The 20,495-nt window shown below is 40.1% G+C and overlaps 1 pseudogene; it reads right to left on the minus strand.

The window, feature by feature from the left end:
• Positions 1–11,315: 11,315 nt before the first annotated feature.
• LOC144368758 (COMM domain-containing protein 2 pseudogene) lies at positions 11,316–11,922 on the minus strand (annotated as a pseudogene).
• Between the last annotated feature and the right edge of the window lie 8,573 nt (positions 11,923–20,495).

Below are 20,495 nucleotides of genomic sequence, written 5' to 3' on the forward strand. Positions count from 1 at the left end.
CAGGGAAGAGGGCACAAGCCATAAGACAGGATCACACCTGACGCGTTTGAGGACAGACAGCAGAGAGCAACAGAGTGGAAGCAGACAGACCAGCCAGGAAACCACCATGAGATCCAAGCAAGAGATGATGATGGCTGAGATGAGATGAAAACGGTGATGGTGGTCAGCAATGGCGGGATACCGGCCATATTTTAACTGGAATTTCCTGGTGGATGAGATGACAAGTACATGAGAAAGAAAAGAATCAACATGACTCCAAAATATTTAACCTGGGCCCCTAGAAGGATGGAAATTCTTTTTTTATATTTATTCTTAAGTTTTAGGTGGACATAATATCTTTATTTTACATTTATGTGAGCTAAGGATCAAACCCAGTGCCTGGTGCATGCTAGGTGAGTACTCTACCACTGAGCCACAGTCCCAACCCCAGGGTCTGAGTTTTATAGGGTGTAGCAGGGACAAAGAAAGGGAGGAAGTTTGTTGGTCACTGATTGTGGACTCTTTTAAGGCAGGGCAGGAAGGCAGGTAGGGGAGCAGTTGTAGATAAGGGAAGTTCTCTGTGGCCTATTGTTCTAGAAGGATGGAGATTCTATCCTAACATGCTAAACAGCCTGAGTGGAACAAATCCGGGAGAGAGGATCAGAGTTCATTTTCAACAAGTTCCACTGGAGAGGCACAGGGGACATGCAGGTGGAGCTGTCAAGCAGACAGTCCATCACCTAAGTCCGGGTCCAGGAGAAAGGCCTGGGGATGCATCTGTCTGTCAGTCACTGGCATAAAGACAGCATGAGATCATCAAAGGAGGCATGGTGGGCACAGTGGCCGAGGTAGCCTTTGTGACCACTTCAGAAACATGTGTTGGCTGCCAATTCAACATGGTCAAAGGAGCACTCCAATTGACTCCTCTCAAAAGCCAACACAATATTATTTGATCATTTACTGGTCTCTGTCCTACAATACTGTATGCATTATCTCAATAGATCCCTGAAATTATCACTGAGAGAGTGACATTATGCCCATGTTTCAGATGGCATGGTGCTAAGTTCACATTTTTGTCAAAGATCAAAGATGAAGCTAGGTTTCAAACTCAAGAGGTCAGCCCTCTTTTTTAAAAATATTTTTTATAACTTTATTTATTTATTTATCTTTATGTGGTGCTGAGGATCAAGCCTAGTGCCTCACCTGTGCTAGGCAAGCACTCTACCACTGAGCTACAACCTCAGCCCCAGGAGGCCGGCTCTTAGCCACACTGTTATACAGACAGAGCATGCATTCTAGCAAATCTAAACTTTAGCAAAATAAAATAACATTTCTAAGAGGAAAATACACAAGACCCCTAAAAATGTGGGTGAAAAACCTTCCAAGGTGACAGCCACACAGCAGTCCTAGACAGTAAGTTGTCCTCAGAAAATCAGGGGACTCTAAAGGTTGTGTTCAGGTGAACCACTGCCACTACAGGAACTATACAAACAGGCACTCAAAGTAAAGATCCTAAGACATTGTTGATCAATTCTAAGTGATGAGATGAAGATATATGAATTTTAATAGAGATTTTAATAAGAAGAAAAACAGTAATTAGAGACCCTGGGAAAAACAAGACAGTGTAAGAAAGAGGTGGTACAGATTGGATGCAAACTAAACTATGGGATAATTGTGGATAATTGATGGAGTGGAGAAAAGACCCTTCATTCATAGAACATTCTCCTTCAAGTGCCCAAGGTTTAATTACACAGCATCTTATTTCCTTTTCTGTGGGCCTAATCATAATATGAGAGGACATTTTCTCCAAAGTCAATCATGGCTCAATTTAAGGTGTGAAGAGTTGAGTTATGAGCAATATGATTATCCACATTGTCCAGGAGTACATTCAACCTCTGCAGAGTTAAACTTTGGGACTGCAAAAGAAACTAGGAAGGGCCAGCTCTCCTCAGCTCTCCAGGACTTTTCATCACTAGGTTGGTCCAGCAATGGACACCAAATGCCACCAAGGCCAGTCCTTCCTTTTTCTTGAAAAGGCAAACAATTGGCTCAAATTTATTTCATAACTACATTTATTTTGCATGACCATGGCAAGATGGTCTTTCCACCCCTCAAAACACTAGGTGTATTTTGAGCTCTGTATTTAGAATGAGATGGAAGAAGCTTAATATCTGCCACGAAATGTCTACTGTGGCTCTTCTTTCTCTTAGCCTTTTGGAGGATGCCTGATGACCAATGTTGCTTCCCACCTGCACTGAGCACATGAGCTCCTGTGTCTGACAGCCCAACATGGTGGGCCTCCCTTCGTTCTTCTTCCCCCTGGAAAATGCTGCACTGGCTTTGACTACATTGAGAAGGAGATTGGATTTTCCCTGCTCTCTTTGAGTGGTAAAAGACATAGTCACTATCTTTGGTCTGATGTTAAATTCAACAGCAAGAAAACCCTTTTGAACATAGAGGCTGGGATGCTTTGTCCTGGAAACACCTACGGCAACTGTCATTCAGCAGGGCCTGGGCAGGAGCTAACACAGACACATGTTGGAGTGACTCAGGGAAGGGCAACTCCCTTCCAGTTTAGAGAGCAGCACAATTAACATAAAAATTTCACTGGTTTTCAAAGCCCAGTCAACATTGAATTTGGAGAGAGAAGTCGTTAAAGTCTGACCTGACTTGGACATATGATTATATTCCAAATAAACATTGGGAACTTCCTATGTTACCAAATACATCTGTAAAATATATAAAACAAATTATCTCCCAGCAGAGCTCCAAGACTGGGGTGAGAGCTGTGTGAGCGTGCTTGAGTCTCCCCTTTATATGCCTTCCCTGACTGATAAATGGCTTCCCCAGGCCCGGGTCAGGACAGCTGGAAGGTCTCTCCAGTCACCCTGCAGGGCCCATGCAGTGTCCTGACAAGGGTCTTCTCCCTCCCTGGCTTCTGTCGTTGGTTCCAGCTCAGTGAGAAGTGCCCACACACCCAGGTGTGGCAGCAGGAGTGACCCCAGAGTACAGGGAGGGGCATCTACATAGAAAACCAAGTTGTACACCTCAGAACTTGCTTGCAAGCTCCTGAGGTTTTCTTTCACCTTTTTAGTGCAACACAAATCTACCTTCTGTCTTCTTACCCAGGTGCCTCTCTTAGCCCCTAAAATGCCCTTCTCACACCCTCACAGTCCCAGGTCCTCGTACCTGAGTTATCTGGGTCCTGCCACATGGAGCCCTTTGCTTCAGCCCCACCTTGACTGGCAGGAAGCCGCCTGATCACATGACCTCTGGCTTCACTTGTTGTCTGTCCTCAGCCCTGCAGGTGCTGGGCCTTGGTCCTGGAGGGGTCTGTTCCCAGCCAGGGCCTCTCCCAGGCAGAGCTGCTTCACTGGGTTGGAAGTTATCCTCTCAACAGGCCTCCATCCTCACTGGCAGCTTGGTTTCTAAACGTTCCTTTCAGGCTTGCCTTGGATGCCTGCATTTGTTGGGACTTTTTTTTTTTTTTTTTTTTTTTGTTTAGTTCTGTCAATTGCTTTCCTCCCCCAGTTGGATCACACAGGGTTCCCCTGCACACATCTCCCCAAACCTGGGTTTATCTGAGTCTGAAGACCTTCTCTTCCCTGTGCCTGCCAGGCCTCTCAAGCTGCTGGTCCTTTAAAGCTTCACCTAATTCCACTCTCCTTTCCTCCATGTCTTCTTTTCTGGGTTCCCTATTTCAAATATGAGACATGCTTCTGGCTACAAATGCTGGGAACAGTAGGCACCCATGACCTCTGTCTTTCTCTTCCAGAGTCCCCCACATGACTCTGCTGCTGCACCTCTTCTGCCCCTTCCTGGCACAGCCCTGGGACCCCTTAAGGAAATTCACTTCTAATAATCCCCTGCATCAAGCCTCTCCCAATGGACTCTGCCTCGTAAACATCTGGGCACTTCATTTTCTTGTTTCTCAAAACACAAATATGACTATGTCATATCTAGAATCAAGGTTGGCTGCTTGTTTATTTTCAAATAAATTAAAATCATGTTGCTCCATCTGGCATCCAAACCCAGAGAGCCACTTTGCCACTGAGCCTCTATTGCTGCCAGTTGGATGCAGATCCACTTACCTCAGGTCCCAGGAAGGCGGGGCTGCTGGGAGCCCTGCATCAGCCCAGCTCTGCCTCCTCCAGGTTCCTCCCAGGTGGGGCTTCCATTCAGTGGGTGCAGAGCATGGCCACTTGCTTTAGGGCCTCACATGCGGTGACATAATGATGGCCTAATGGCCTGAAAGGCAGAGGGTTTGATTCTAAATGAGGAACTTTTCTCGTGGCAAATTTAATCTGCTTGAGAGTGAAAGAAGGCATTTACATGGAAGAAGGACTGAGTAGACTCGGAAGTCACAGATGGACCAGGTCTGATATGCAGGTGCCACGTGGAGAAGAGAGATGGTGCCTGCTGCTCCAGTTCTCCCAGCTGTCCTGGGTCCCAGGTGTCCTTGTTCAGGGTCAGCCATTGCATCCTAACCCACCTCCTGCTGACTTTCCACCTTCTCAGAATGGTCTGTGTAGTAGCTGAAACCTCTCCCCACCTTCTCTGTGCTCTCCACCTGCCTTCCCTCTGCTTCCTGCTGATTCCTTCTGAGCCCTGGTCCCCATGTCCTCTTTGTCCTCCCTATTAGCCATGACCTCATCTCCTAAGCCTCTTAGCATTCTGGTGATGGAAAGTCACTATGTCTGCTCATGCTGCTTCTCCAAGGGCCAGACTCAAGTCACAGGGATGTCCTGGCACAACTACAGAAATGCCAGATAGCCTGCCCACCTGGAGCGCTCTGCCTCCTGTACTCAGAATACAGATGAACACAACCACACCCACCTGTCCCCAGCATACACCTGTCAGCTGAACTTCTAACCTGAGTGCATTTCTAACGACTGCTTCAGTAGTCTGTCTGTATGAGCCCCTGTGCATAGAATGCTTGGTGACTTCAGTGCTGGCCCCCTGTGCCCCCCAGATCTTGCTAAGCTGCAAGGGCACTACCTGCCCTCAGAAAGCCTCCACTCTCCTGGCTCATTCTCCTCCTTAGAAGAACTGCTGCTCGATGAGTCACAGTTGACATGTTTGTCTCCAACACTGGAACATCAGCTTGGAAGGAGTGTTGTCTGGTATATCTAAGGATTCTGGTTTCCTGAGTACTCAGTAACCTAGAATCAAAAGGATGATCAATAAAAGCTGGTTGCACTATTTTATTAATTGTAATAAATGTAGTAGCAAATGAAGTAAATGCAAATGCACCTAATAAGATTTCCTTTCAGTCTTCTGATTAGTAAAGATGAATGCACGAATGTGATTATGAGGTGATAATTAGAAAACTATCTATGTCTATATTATAGATATATAGATATAGTATCTATATATCTATATAATTTTATGTATCTAACATATATGTGCATATAATATATAGATAGATAGATAGATAGATATAGATATAGAGAGATAGATATGATGCAGATATTGAAAATTCAAGAAACTAGGTGGGAAAATATTCCAAAAATTAATTTTCTAGACTGATGAACATGAATTTAAAAAAATATTCTCAGCTTCAAATTACTATAAAACAATGGAAAGATTTCTTTTCTAGAATCAAACCACACTGCAGATTTAACATTTACAATAATTTGTCTTTTTAAAATTATAACAAAAGTAAAACTATGTGGTTAAACCTGAAGTCTAATTGCAAAATCGACAGTTCAATTATTTTATTAAGAAGGTACTCAAGGCTTGTCAGTGACTCAACCTAATTTGTTACAAGAAGAATGAATTTCAAATTTCAAAAGGCTCAGTGCAGTGGAAAAGCTCTCTATTTCACTGAAAATAAAGAAATTGGCAAGCAGTATTCATATGTATGCTTGTCAAAACCAAGTTAACTAAACAGTTAATGAAACCATCCCCTGGTGAGTGGAATGGTTGCTAGAGGCCAACACATGGGTGAGAGACACTGAACGAGAAGGAAACCAGTGGATCTCCCAGAGCAATGAAATGCTACGTGTCTCAGAACCCACTTATGATGGAACAGACCATGTTTAGGTACACTCTGTTTACATAGTTTTATATATTTTATTATTGCTACTAAATTAGAATATGATTTTAAAATGCACTTAGTATGAAAAATAAGAAAGCTATCTTTGACAACTAAAAGAAAGTGAACATGGAGTTGGGTGAGGATGTACTTTTTCCTTCACGATGAGTGGCTTTTGAGAGCAGGGAAGAAGATATGTCTCATCCTCTCACTGTCTGAAGTCTCAACATGCACAAAAGCCAGAATTGGGATGGGGGAACTCCCAGTGTGTGTCTTTGGTAATTTATTCAGAAAGAATTTTTAAAGAACTATTAAGTGCCACACAATAGATGCTATCAGTGGAAAGAAAAAAAATGCATCTCCACTCTTAAGAATATCAGTGAAAAATAAATACAAGGACCATACATAACACCCGTAGACTGTAGTGCAGTACCTTAAATTTGGGGTCAGACAGACTTGGACTCTCAAACACTGACTTTGAATTGTGATCCCTAATAGCTACTCAGCATTCACACAGCACTACAAGTGAAGGGATCATAATGGAGTAAATAAGATGGTGTAATGATCCCCTGCCCATCCCTGTTTATCCATACCCTATGATCAATTGGTTGATTCCTCCGTTGGTGAATTTGCAATCCAGAGATGGCTTCTATTAGCATTACTCTAGTTTACAGTTTAGACTGATACCACGTTTAACCCTTCTCACTTAAAAATACATGAACTTAGAAAGATGACTGAAACGATGTGCCTGACTGTGATAGCCCCATGCATGTTCATGGTTAGTTGTTCTGAAAATGGAAAATGCATTGCAAAGAACATAGAAGCAATTTAAGTCAAAGGTAGAGAAACCAGGTCATGTCTCAATCACAAAGGGTGGTCTATTTCCATTTATGCTGCACTTGTGGTGTGTGTAGGGTGCAGGGCAGTTGAGTTTTGCCAGGCTGCCATGCAGCCATCTCTACAACCTGGTGAGGCTCAGACTCTCTCCTGTGCTGGAGCCAGGCCCAGGCTCTCATTCCTACCACTCCTGACACCTCCTGACATGCCTGTCTTCACACAGCTCTTCTGGCAGACTGAGCAGCTGCAGATACTGGCACTGAGTCCATCAGAAGGTGCAGGCTGCCAAAGCACAGTTACAGGGAGGTGAGGGGCAGGGCAACCTCTGGCTGGGCTCTGACCTTTTCTGTACTTAGCTCTATTCCAGAGCCAGTGACCTGACAGAGCAGCGGCCCAGGCAACCATCTCCTCATGTGATCTCACAAATCAGAGATGCTTTTCCTCTACTCCTAACTCCCTAAAAAATCCTGACGTATTTCTGAGCTTAATTTGGCAAACATTTGTGTCTGGGGCTGCAGGGGGGGCCTGTGGACCCAGCACTTGCAGCTCTTCACCCAGGTACCTGTCCGTGTGCTGTCTAGTCAAGCTGCAGCTCTTGAAGGTTGTTTCCCATCCCCTGGATTATTCCTCCTCCATCCTAAGAAACTCAAATAAATCATCAGCCAGGAGTAGATGGGAAGTCCATAATAAGAGAACAGAAAGGAGTGAAAGGAAGTCTTTAAGCCTCACCCTGCCTCCAGAAAAGGAGGAGGAATTGGAAGATTTGAACTGCGAGTTAGATTTAGAAACTTTTGCCCTTCAGTTTCTTTCCAAATAAAATGTGATAATCTCCAAAAGACCTTTTATTGAAGTCATAATAACTAGGCTTTCTATACATATGTCATGAATTAATGAAAGATTAAATGTTTAATTTGCTTTTAAATCATCATTAGGTTTATTAATATTAAAATTACTCTGCTCATGAATATCTTTTAGGTGGTTTGCTGTGACACTGTGAACTAAGGGGGAAAATGTTATTTGCTAATTACTTTAGATGACAATTCAATAGATCCTCACTTTTGTTTAAAAACAGATAAAATAAAACCAAGAAGATGTTCATGGGACTACACCAGCATTTTGGAAACCTGAAGACAGAGGTGAGTGCAACTGGCCCCGTGGAACAACCCATGAGAAGTCTGTGGATTTCATAGTAACTATCAATCCCGCTCTCTAGAAAGCTGTGCCACCAACAGACATGGCACAAGGAACCAGAGAACGAGAAGCAAAGTTTCCTGAACAGCCCTCTGGGAGGAAACCCATAGATCACTCATTGCTTTTATTTAAAAAAAAATTTTTGGGGGGGAGTAAAGTTACCAAGGATTGAACTCAGGGTCACTGAACCACTGAGCCACATCCCAGCCCTTTTTTGTATTTTATTTAGAGACAGAGTCTCACTGAGTTGCTTAGCATCTCACTTTTGCTGAGGCTGGCGTTGAACTCAGGATCCTTTTGCCTCCTGAGCAGATGGGATTACAGGAATATGTCACCATGCCCATAATCACTCATTGCTTTTAACCTTCTCTCAAGCCATCCAATGATTAACAAATATTTTTCTGCAGCAAAGAGTTCCCAGGCACTGCAACACTGGCACATCAAAGGGCCAGGGGTTCCAATCTGCTCACCATCACTACTTATCACCAACCTACCTAATCACCAGCTTGAAATGCTGGGTCCCACCAGACACCCCTGAGCATCTTCCCCTCTTGGCCTCCACACCCCACTGTCAGCACATTTGCTTCCAAATGCTTCACCTTTCTCCAAAGCCACCAAGAAGGGAGTCCAACTGCCTTGCGACTGCCAGCCTGTCTTCTTGATCATCTGTCCTCTACCCTCTGCCCTGTACTCTTTGTACAAAGCAGATCTGCTTGTGCTCTTCACTTGCGTGAAACTAACTTTAAATCAGAGCTCAGACACCTGCAGCCTCAGAGCATCTTGTCCCGCAGGGAGTCCCAGTCCTGCACTGAGAACCCCTTGGTGAGCCTTCAGATATGTCCTTTCCTAAACTCATTCTAAGGCCAAGAAATGTGGATGTCTGGGGGCGAGATCCAGGCACTAAGAACTTCCCAGGTGACTCCAGGGACAGCCAAGATTCCACAGTTCTGTTCGCTGCTCAGATGACTGAAAAATGAGCACAGGTGTGGGAAAGTGCCTCTCCTCAGCATGTGGCCTTTGTTTTCCTCTTCCACCTCCATCCACTGCCCCCAGAAATCCATGCACATCATTGAAACATTGATTATTAATTTTCTCATGTTTCAAAAGATATCAGATGCTAAAGATTCAATTGCCCATAACTCACATTGATAACACACTTACATTGTCCATACTGGCCTGCTTTTATTAAGTTTTTAGTTATTTCTCATAAACCTACCTTGAAAATTCAAGTGTAACAACTGTCATGGAAGTATATGCTTTCCCCTGCCTCCTTTCACCTTTAGGAGTTCTTATTCTCTCACTTTCTTTAAGGTTTTATTGAAGCTGTTAGTATTCCTAACATTATATGTGTATGTGTTTGTGTGTGTGTGTGTGTGTGTGTGTGTGTGTGTGTACAAATGCATATAAATGTATAACATTTTAGTGATCCTTTAACAAAAATATTCTGTTGAATGTATCTGCATTCTGTGTAGTCTGGGAAGAGATAAGGAGAGAGAATGGGAGAGAGATTAGTTTTGATGTGTTGTTTCATATTATGGGAGCAGACCATCTGAAATCCATGGCACTTGTCAGCAGGCTGGAAATGTAGGAAACAGTAGATGCTGCAATCTCCAGTCAATTCCATAAGTTAGCAGGTTGAAAACTCAGGTGAGTCTTCTATGTTTCAGCCTTGAGAATAATCTTTTCTGCTTTAGGAACCTCAGTTCTTGCTCCTCAGGCTGTCAACTGATTAGATGAGGTCCACCTACACTATAAAGTGTGGCCTGTGTTACTCAAAGTCAATGTTAATCACAGCTAAGAAGTATTTTTCCACATCTAGACTTATGCTTGACCAAACAACTGGGGACCATAACCTTGCCAGCTGGACACATAAAAATAGCCATCAAAGAGTGGTGGTCCTTAAACTCACCCACTGTGCTCACTGGTTTTGACTGGAGTCAGCCTGTGGATGTTCCTGGTTGCCTTGCTCACTCTCCTGCTTATGCACTTTTGAGAGTCTTCAGGTTTAAGCTGCTCTGAACCTCATTGCTACAAGCTTCAGGCACAGGCCTCCCTTGTGTGGGATTGTCCCTGGTATATGTGCTGGGAATGTGGCTGCTGGTCACAGGGCATATGAGAGGTCAGCCCAGGGACCACACCCAGCTCTCTTCCTAGAAGCAGCAGCAGTTGCTACAAGTGTCGATCACATGTGAGATGCCCTGGGTCTAGTCTCCCTGGAGGTGTCCAGGCACTTTCTCACGGTCTCTAAGCTGTTGGCAATAAAACCTTCAGAAGCTATTTCATTATGAGGTCTATATTTATTGTTATTGATAATGTTACATTCCTTTTCTGTGTTTGATAGTCATTTGTATGCATTTGTAAAATTTCTGGTCATATATTTTGGTCATTTTTAACTAGATTAATTATATTTTTCTTACCAATTTGTAGGTTATCTTTACATATTTTTAATTTTCAAGTGTGTTAATTATATTGAAACTCTATCAGTTATATTGAAAATATATTCTTAAATTTCTAAACATTTTTAGTTTAAGACATCATTTCCCCCGTATAATCAAGCATTGATTACATTATTCTTGTATCCATTATTTACAAATGTAAATGACAGTGTGTCTCTTAGTTGCTTTGGGTATATGGGAAAAATTAATCCTTGTGGAAATATTATTAACAATCACACAAAATTGATTACTACTTAAATCAATGAACCATAAGTCAAACTTCAGCAATATGGTAAAAACTACTTATGTTTACATTCAAAGAAAAATGCATGAACTTTCCATATCTATATGGGCATATAATTTAAAAAACTCATACTCACTTTACATTATTCTGTAGCTAGTAACATCATGAGATGCTTTTAAAAGTCAGAAATATTGTACTATTTATAAATACTCTGAACAGGAAAGGAATTAGCTGTAAATTTTATTCTCAAAATTGATCAATAGGAGGAAAATACTAGTTAAGCAGACAAAAATGTACCAAAACCGGGGTATTACTTATATATACAGAAGATATGAACAGTATAGATTTATTTCTAGTTGATTCAATCCTATTTACACATTGAAAATACAAAATTCCATTTCAATCTGTCAAGAAGCTGACCACATTTAGCACCAGAAAAGGAACCTGATTGAGCTTCTGACCATGACCTCAATATCCTGGAATAGGAAAAGGAATTTCATGGAATCTAGATGCATTTATCAAGACCAATTAATAAAAATTAATTCTGAAAAGTAATTCCGGAATTTCATCCATTCACAAATGAGTCAAGGCATTAGGACCTTAACACTTGGTCCTCCTTGATGTTGTGACCTACTCTCCTACAGTGGTTTGTTTTCATCTCCTCCAAGGATTGTTACAGTTGCTGAACTAAATGCAGTAGGGTGGCTGAGTCTGCCTGCAGAACTTTGGTGTTGTGGTCTCCATTCTGATTTAGGTGTAGTTTGATAGTCACTGCTGGCTGAATCTATTGCCTGAGACTTCTGCTTGCAAGTTGTACATGTAGTCGCCACTCAAGGCTGTGGTAACTGAAAAGGCTGGGTGCCAATTCACCCAGAATAGTTCTGATCCCTTTTCTGTTGTCCAGGTAAAGCTGAAGCAATAATTTGCTCAGTTCTTCAGAGAATCCCAGAAGAAAAACAGAGTCTTGGAAATCCATTTCAGAAATCATGAGTTGGAGCTCTTGGTGAGCAGGTAGGTCAACCCTTCCACACCATGCTGGACAGTGTTGCTGCTCACGTTGAGCTTCCTGGCGGCACCCTCATAGACCTTGGGCATGGTCCCTGGCCTCAGGAACTCCACCCCGATCCACTCAAGCTCCACTACCACTTCTGCAGGAAGGCCAGCTGCTCCTTAGGCTCTTCCCACAAGTCCAGCAGCATCTTCGCTGGGCACTCTTTTTCCCCCCCAGCACCCCGTCTTCCTGTTTAAGACATCTTTGGACATACAGATGTCTTTAATGTTTTTAAAAAATATTGTTTAGTTATATTTGGAAACAATACTTTTATTTTATTTATTTATTTTTATGTGGTGCTGAGAATCAAACCCAGCACCTTGCACATGGTAGGCAAGCACTCCACCACCGAGCTCCAGCCCCAACCCCAGATGTTTTTAATTTTATGTGCTCAAATTAATAATCTTTTCTCATGTGATCATGTGTTTTCATGTGTTTTAAAAGCTATCTACAATACTTTCCACTAATCATTCTAAAATTTACTTTTAAAATATTAACATGGTTAATATATCTAGAGTTGACCATGCATATGGAATGATGTGGGAATGCAAGTGTGTATTTTATTTCTGGAATGTCAATTCTCCAGTCCCATTTGTTAAGTAATTATCTCTTTTCCTACTTCTCTATGATGCCACCTCCATCATGAATCCAACTTGTCCATGTGGACAGTTCTGTTTCTGAGATTCTTAAGAATGTGTTGATAAACTTGTGTTTTTATTCTATTGATAGATGATTCTTGCTACATCGGTTGAGAATGTTTCCTTCCACTACAGAGTAAAAAGAAAAAATATGATCATAAGACATCCACTTTTATAGAAGGGTAATAATAGTAACCTGTGTGATAGAGCTTTTCTTGGGAAGAATATATGTTGGACATATTTTTTTTAATGTGGGAGTATCAGAACACTGATTATAGAACCCACTCAACACTAAGTAGCCATGAAGCAGAGACCTGTCCCCCACCGATGGACAGCTCTCTTTCTTTCATGACATCTATTCTGACCCTATGAAAAGTCTACCCAAGTAAAATAATTACCACTTACTCAGTATTGTAAAGAGAGTTGTGAGAGACTCTGCATCTAATAGAAGAAAAAAATAGGCCTTAATCTTCATCATGTGGGATTAGGCCCCAACTTCCTTAATAAGACTCTTACTGTACAAGAATTAAAACCAATAATCAATAAATGGGATGGAATCAAACTAAAAGGTTTCTTTTCAGAAAAAGAAACAATCTGTGAGGTGAACAGAGAGCCTACATCCTGGGAGCAAATCTTTACACCTCACATATCAGATAGTGCACTACTCTCTAGGGTACATAAAGAACTCAAAAAGCTAAACACTGAAAAACAAATAACCCAAACAAATGGGCTAAGGACCTGAACAGACACTTTTCAGAAGAGGATATACAATCAATCAATAAATATAAGAAAAAATGCTCATCATCTCTAGCAATCAGAAAAATGCAAATCAAAACCACTCTAAGATATCATCTCACTCCAGTCAGAATGGCAGTTATTAAGAAGACAAACAACAATAAGTGTTGGTGAGGATGTGGGGAAAAAGGTACACTCATACATTGCTGGTGGGACTGCAAATTGGTGCAGCCAATATAGAAAACAGTATGGAGGTATGGAAGCACCATTTGACCCAGCTATTCCTCTCCTCGGACTATATCCAAAGGACTTAAAAACAGCATACTACAACAACACAGCCACATCAATGTTTATAGCAGCACAATTCACAATAGCTAAAGGAGGGGAAGGCAGGGATGTGGGGATCGTAAAGATATTAGAATGAAATAGACATGAGCCAACCTAGATGTCCTTCAGTGGATGAATGGATAAAAAATGTGGCATATATACACAATGGAATTTTACTCAGTATTTAAAAAGAACAAAACCATGGCATTTGCATGTAAATGGATGGCACTGGAGAAGATAATGCTAAGTGAAGTCAGTCAATTCCCCCCCAAAAAGCAAATACTGAATGTTTTCTCTGATATAAAAAGGTTGACTCATGGTGGGGTTGGGAGGCAGAGCATGGGAGAAATAGAGTAGAGGGGTGGGAGAGAAAGGGAGGGGGCAGGGGATTAGCAAGGATGGTGAAATGTGATGTATGAAGACTTGAATTGGGTGTCCACATACTTTATATACAAACAGAAATAAAAAAGTTGTGGTATATATGTGTGTTAAGAATTGTAATGCAAAAAAAAATAGTGTTACCTTAGGTAGAGGTAAGAGAAAGGAGGGGAAGGCAGGGGATATGGGGATAAGAAAGATAGTAGAATGAAACAGACATTATACTTTATATATATGTGACTGTATAACCAATGTGATTCTACAATATGTACACTCAGAAAAAGAGAAATTATATCCCATCTACGTATGATATATCAAAGTATATAAGTGCATTCTACTGTCATGTATAAGTAATTGAAACAAATTAGAAATTTAAAAAAGAGAGAATTGTGGCTTTGACCAATAGCGTTGCCCTTGCATCTCCCAAAAGAGCAAGAGTGCATGGCTCTTGGAAAACTCCCTCTGCTGAGAAGTCTCACTTACCTTCAGTCTGGTCCTCACAATTGACCTCTTACATTGTTACTGAGAAAGCCTAATGTGTGCATGGGAGTGGGTATGTCATGAGGAATAGAACATTCAGACATTTAGATTGTATATTGCTTCCATTCTGCATTCTTCTTGCACACTACCCTAGTGTGTAATTTTGCAATGAATTTCCTCTTGCATTTTACTGAACATTTTTAAATGCTTCAACAACTCTGTGATTCTAGAATGCTGAGTTGTTTTGTGAGCCTCTGTGTTTCCATGCAACATGGAATGTCTAATTGATAGGAGATTGCTGTTACATCAAAGTAGTTTTGTACTTAATGTAATTTCTACTTTTTTTACTTAATGTAATTTGTACATATTTGTACTTAATGTAATTTCTACTAGCATTATACTATTTTAATCAGAACAACTTTATAATGACAATAGCTTAATTTATAATAATAATAGCTAAATAGTTAATTGATAGGCCAGACCCACTCCAGGTTCCTCTTTAGATATCATGGTGTTTTAGCCTTCAAAATACTTTTTTTTGAGGGGGAGGATGTACTGGGGATTGAATTTAGGGGCACTCTACCATGGAGCCACATCCCCAGCCCTATTTTGTATTTTGTTTCAGAGACACCGTCTCACTGAATTGTTTAGTGCTTGCTTTTGCTGAGGCTAGCTTTGAACTCATGATCCTCCTGTCTGTGCGTTCTGAGCTGCTGGCATTACATGTTTGCACCACCACACCTGGTTACCTTAAAAATACTTTTAAAAATGGCCTAGACTAAGTCTTATATTGCCAAATGTAGTATATGCCTTTATGTATTTATGTTCTTTTGAACATCCCCTAATAAAATTTTATAATCTATCTACAGAAGTCTTAAGTCTATTTTTTGATTATTTAGGCGATTTCAGTCTCTGATACTATTGTATTTAGTATATCCTGTTCAATCACAATTTCTAATCATTTGCCACTGGAATATAAAACTTTATTTTTACTTTTATAACTCAAGCTTTTATTCAGGAACTTTGACAATTTCTATAGGTATTTCCAAGAATCTTTCTGGAGATTACATTTTTTTTTTCAAAATATAAATAGTTTGGGCTGGGGATGTGGCTCAAGTGGTAGTGTGCTCACCTGGCATGCGGGAGGCACTGGGTTCGATCCTTAGTACCACATTAAAAAAAATAAAATAAAGATATTGGGTTTATCTAAAAATAAAAAATAAATAAAAAATATGAAAAAAAATAGTCATCATTTGAAAATAATGCAAGTTTAAGCTTTCTATATTTTAGTATTCCATTCTTTTACTTTCTTTAATTCTCATTATATTTTACTCATGAGGATCTCCAATACAAATTTGATTAAACATGGTGATCCCGGGTATGATTATTCTGATTTTGAAGTAAACATTTCTAGGGAGAAGAGATGCTAGCAAGAAGTCTGACTGGAAGCCCTACCATCCTTCCTCCCACAAAGAAAACTCCCCAAATAAGCAATGCATTTTGGTGTACAGTGGTTTGCAGACAGGTGCACACCAGCATCATTTGCAGGTCATCATCCCAATTGACCTCCTTCTTCACCTGAGGCTGCTGGCCTCTCTTCCCTGGTTCCCAGGCACTGCTCATGTGATTTGCTCTCCTGGGCCCTTCTCCACATTGACAGAAGGGAGCTGAGCCATTGTGGTTGGATGGTAAACACCAGAACATATTTACAGTCCCGCAGAACTTCTAGCACCAGGAAGAGTGCAGGCTCTGCAGCCAGCTGCCTGGGTGCTGGCTCAGCTCCTGCTGCAGTTCTGCCCTGGGCAAGTCCACTGCCCTAGCCCTACCTGCCTTCCTCTGTCAAGACTGACTCCTGTGTGGAGATATGTTGGCATGTGGTCTTAATGATCTACTAAGGAACAGGCTTAGAATTACTTGGTATGTAATAAGCAGTCAAAACTAAAAATTTTAACTCATCTTTTCTTAATATTCCTCATTAGGAGCTCTAGATCTTGCAATAGTAAAATTAATGGAAGCTAGCTGGGTTCAAATTCTGACTGAACGACTCATTTGGAGCACATTATTAAACTAAGATCAGCCGGTTAGACTATAGGATTAATACTAACTACTTCATAACACAGAGTTGTTACAGAAGTAAATAAAATAAATGGAATTAAGCACTTTGTATAAGGCCCAGCATGTAAAAAAATAGGAATTTCTAAACTTCAGTGCAGGTTCTTAGACCTTATGATTACTGATACCAGATTTAAGATCAAAGATATCATATAGTACCCTATTTTCATATATTAATTGGAATTTAGCTCTTAGTATCTAGAACTGCAGTAGCAAGAAGTAGTTTTTTAAATCAGTGTTTATGAACTCTTACAACAAAAATATATTAGAAAAAATTGAGTGAAATATAGTTAAAAAAGTATATTCACATATGTATATTCACTAAAGGCAGACCACAGTCAAAAAAAGTTAGAAAGTTCCTTATGAATATCAAAAGTCTAGTTTGACCCCTGTTGAGTAGTTAGTCAAGAAAAAACTTTCACTGTGTTAACACACCCCTCACTTGGATTTGTTTCATGGAAGAATTTCCAGTCTGTTATTTCAGTGCTGTGTTATTATGCATTAGATGAACTAGTTTTCCTGGTTGGTTTTCTATTTGTAACATTTAATTGATAATCAACCCAGATTTGTATATAAGAGTTGGGACTTTTAAACTCATTACGATGCTTTTTTGTATATACACAGCAAAGAGGCTATTTTCCAAATGATGTTATTTTGCCAACATCATGAATGAGATGCTGCTGATTCGACTGGCTTGTTAAGAAGGTCCTTGTTTTGGTTTCAGGATTCCTCTTGTAGGTCACAATTTGCTAAGTGTTTTTTTTTAAAAACATGTATGGTGTTTAATTTTATTGAATATTCTTTAACACATGCACAATACCAGTATCATGTGATGCTTCCTTTTTATCAGTGTGTCCAATAGACCTTTCTGCCATGACAGAAATGTACAGAATATGCACTGCACTGTCAGGTATGATAGCCACCAGCCCATGTGGTTACTAAGCTCTTGAAATAAGTGGTGGTACTGAGATACTGAAATTTGATTTTGTAGAATGTTAATTAGTTTAAATAGTCATACAAGGGTTTTGGTTCCTGTATTGAATGACTAATATGTAGGTTAGCAGAAGACATTTTAATTGGTGTTCATTATAATTTTTTCCTGATCTTTTTCCTTACCTGCCTTCCTTTCTTTGATCCTTCCTTCCTTCCATTCCTTTTCCTCCCTCTCTCCCTCACTTTTCCCTTTGCCTTTCTCCCTTTCTTTTCTTCCCTCCTTCCTTCCTTCCTTCCTTCCCTCCTCCTTCCTTCCGTCCTTCCTTCCCTCCTTCCTTCCTTCCTTCCTTCATTCCTTCCTTCCCTCCCTCCCTCCTTCCTTCCTTCCTTCCTTCCTTTCTTTCTTCCTTCCTTCCTTCCTTCCTTCCTTCCTTCCTTCTCTCTAGCACTAAAGCTCAATCCCAGGGCCTTAGCATGCAAGGAAAGTGCTCTGCCACTGAAACACATCCCAGCCTTCAGGAGAGTTTTCAATTAAAGGCTCCTGAAAGAAAGCTCGGTGCACAAATATGATAATTACAATTTTAGGAATGGGAGGTCCATGCCTTTAATCTCAGAGGCTTGGGAGTGTGAGGCGGGAGAATCATAAGCTCAAAGCCAGTCTCAAAAAATTAGTGAGATCCTATCTGAAAAAATAAGATCTCTGAATGTGACTCAGTGGTTAAGCTCCCCAGGGTTCACTCTGCAGTTCCAAGGGGAAGATAAGAATTTTACAAATGGGAAATAACATTTTTGAAATAATACAAGTTACATAATTTTAGCTTCAATTTAAAAGTTTACTCCTATTCTCAGACTTTATTTACAGGACATTCTGCTATTTTTTTCTTGAAAACATGGTACTTAAACAAATCTGACTTTTTCAAATGTGAAAATAGAATCCACTGAGAGTTAGCTGCCAATTCTTGATAGTATTTATTTGTAAGTTCCACAAATAAAGGTTTTTTGTTTGTTTTTAGTACTGGAAATTGAAGGCAGAGCCTTGCACATGTTAGGCAAGCACTTAACTGTGAGCTTTATTCCAGCTCATTAAGTGTGTTTAATGATTGTCTTCTCTCTGTTATCTAGCATAGTGATGGTATATAGTAAATTGTCATTAAATGTTTGTTTAATTATTATAATTAAATATCAACCACCTAAAGCTTCAAACTACACAACAGTCCTTAAATCTTGCAATCCAATAGTGACATCAGTTCATTTTAGCAGCGAGAAAGAGATGGGATCCAGGGCCACAGTGCAGTGATCCCTGGCTGGTAGCTGAAACCTCAGGATGCAAGCTGCATCAGCACAGTGCACTGCCATGTGTATGGACACATATTTGGAAACAGCCCAACTAGAATCAAGGTCTATTTATCCTACAGTCTTAGGTTCAGAGTTAGAAAGGACTTTCCACATGATTTAAACCAACATTCTTTCCCCAGAAGGATTTCTCTTTACAGTGTAACGTTGCTATGGTCTGAATATGTTCTTCCCAAATGTACATGTTGTGACAATCACCATTGTGACAGCAGCAAAAGGGACAATGAGACTTACTATACTCTCAAAATCAACTTAAATTATTTCTCAATTCTAATGATATATAGATTTTCACTGGTTGATAGTACAGGTAGAAAAAGTATGGAATGTGATTTAGAAGTCAAAACATGTGATTAGGTCATGGGGCTCTATATTTTTTAACAGAATGAATGCCCTTATATAAGAGGCTTCATACGTCATTCACATCCCTGTCCCCGCTTCTGCTTTCTGTCATCCAATGACGCAGCAATACACACCATCTTGGACAATGTGAATATACTTAGTGTTACTTAAGTGTACACTTCAAAATGGTCTAAATGGCAAATTGTAAGTGTATTTTACAGTAAAAACATCGAAAGATGCATTTTCTATTGTTCAGTGTTTCCTGCTATTATTTAGTGATCACATTCATTAAGAGCACTAACTAACCAGGCACATTGGCTCATGCCTGTAATCCCATTGGGAGGCTGAGGCAGGAGAATTGCAAGTTCAAAGGCAGCCTCAGCAAAAGCAAAAGCAAGGTGCTAAAAAATTTAGTGAGACCGTGCTCTAAATATAAAACAAAATAGGGTTGTGGATGTGGCTCTCTGGTACCCAAAAAAAAGAAGCACTAATCAAAATTTCACAACTCTGTATTTGAGATTCAATTCTGCTTGCTGCATCTCTGAAAACTAAAAGCATGTCACCCAGCTAAGCCTCAGTTTCCTCATGTGTAACACAGGAATTATAAAATGCTTACTTACCCATTAGAGGTTGCTGTGAAATTTCAACTCGGTAAAGTGTAAATACACAAAGAAAGCTCAATAAATGTTAGATCTGATTTGATTTTTAAGTTTTCAAACCAATTTTATTTTTGTACTTTGTATAAGGAAGGCTACAAAATGTCTTTACCATTAAAAAGGCCATTTGCTCATTTCTACTCAGTCCTTAATGTTATGGAGAACTATAAGACAACATGCCCTAAAACCCATTTCATATCATAGTCAAGTGATGAGCCCATGTGTTGACCACTGGGTCAATAGTTAATAATCTTAAAGTATCATACTCCAAGAGGCAACAATTTCAGAGAAGCCACAATAACTTATTGTACTTGAAATAATTTACATATAATAATGTGTGTATAAACCTGTACATATAATTTTTATCAAGTATAATATGATCATACAAAAACATTGACTCACAATATAGTTCACACATACCAAAGAAGGCTATTTTATTTTTGTCCCTTTTACATCATATTTTAGGCAAGATGATGAAACCCAGAAAATAACAGGAATGGACTAGTTTCTAAAAACTGGGTATTTTATAAGTGAAACACATTCAGTCATCTACATCTCTCAAATTGCAAACAATGTGACTTACTGTACTCTCAAAATGAACTTAAATAAATTATTGTTCAATTCTAATGACATATACGTTTTCACTGGTTGATAGTCCAGGTAGAGAAAGTATGCAACGTGATTTATTAGTCAAAACATTTCATACAAAAGGATTTTTTTTGGGGGGTACTGGAAATTGAACTAAGGGACACTCAACTATTGAGCCGCAT

Source organism: Ictidomys tridecemlineatus, chromosome 11, assembly GCF_052094955.1.
Source record: "Ictidomys tridecemlineatus isolate mIctTri1 chromosome 11, mIctTri1.hap1, whole genome shotgun sequence".
Lineage (NCBI taxonomy): Eukaryota > Metazoa > Chordata > Mammalia > Rodentia > Sciuridae > Ictidomys > Ictidomys tridecemlineatus.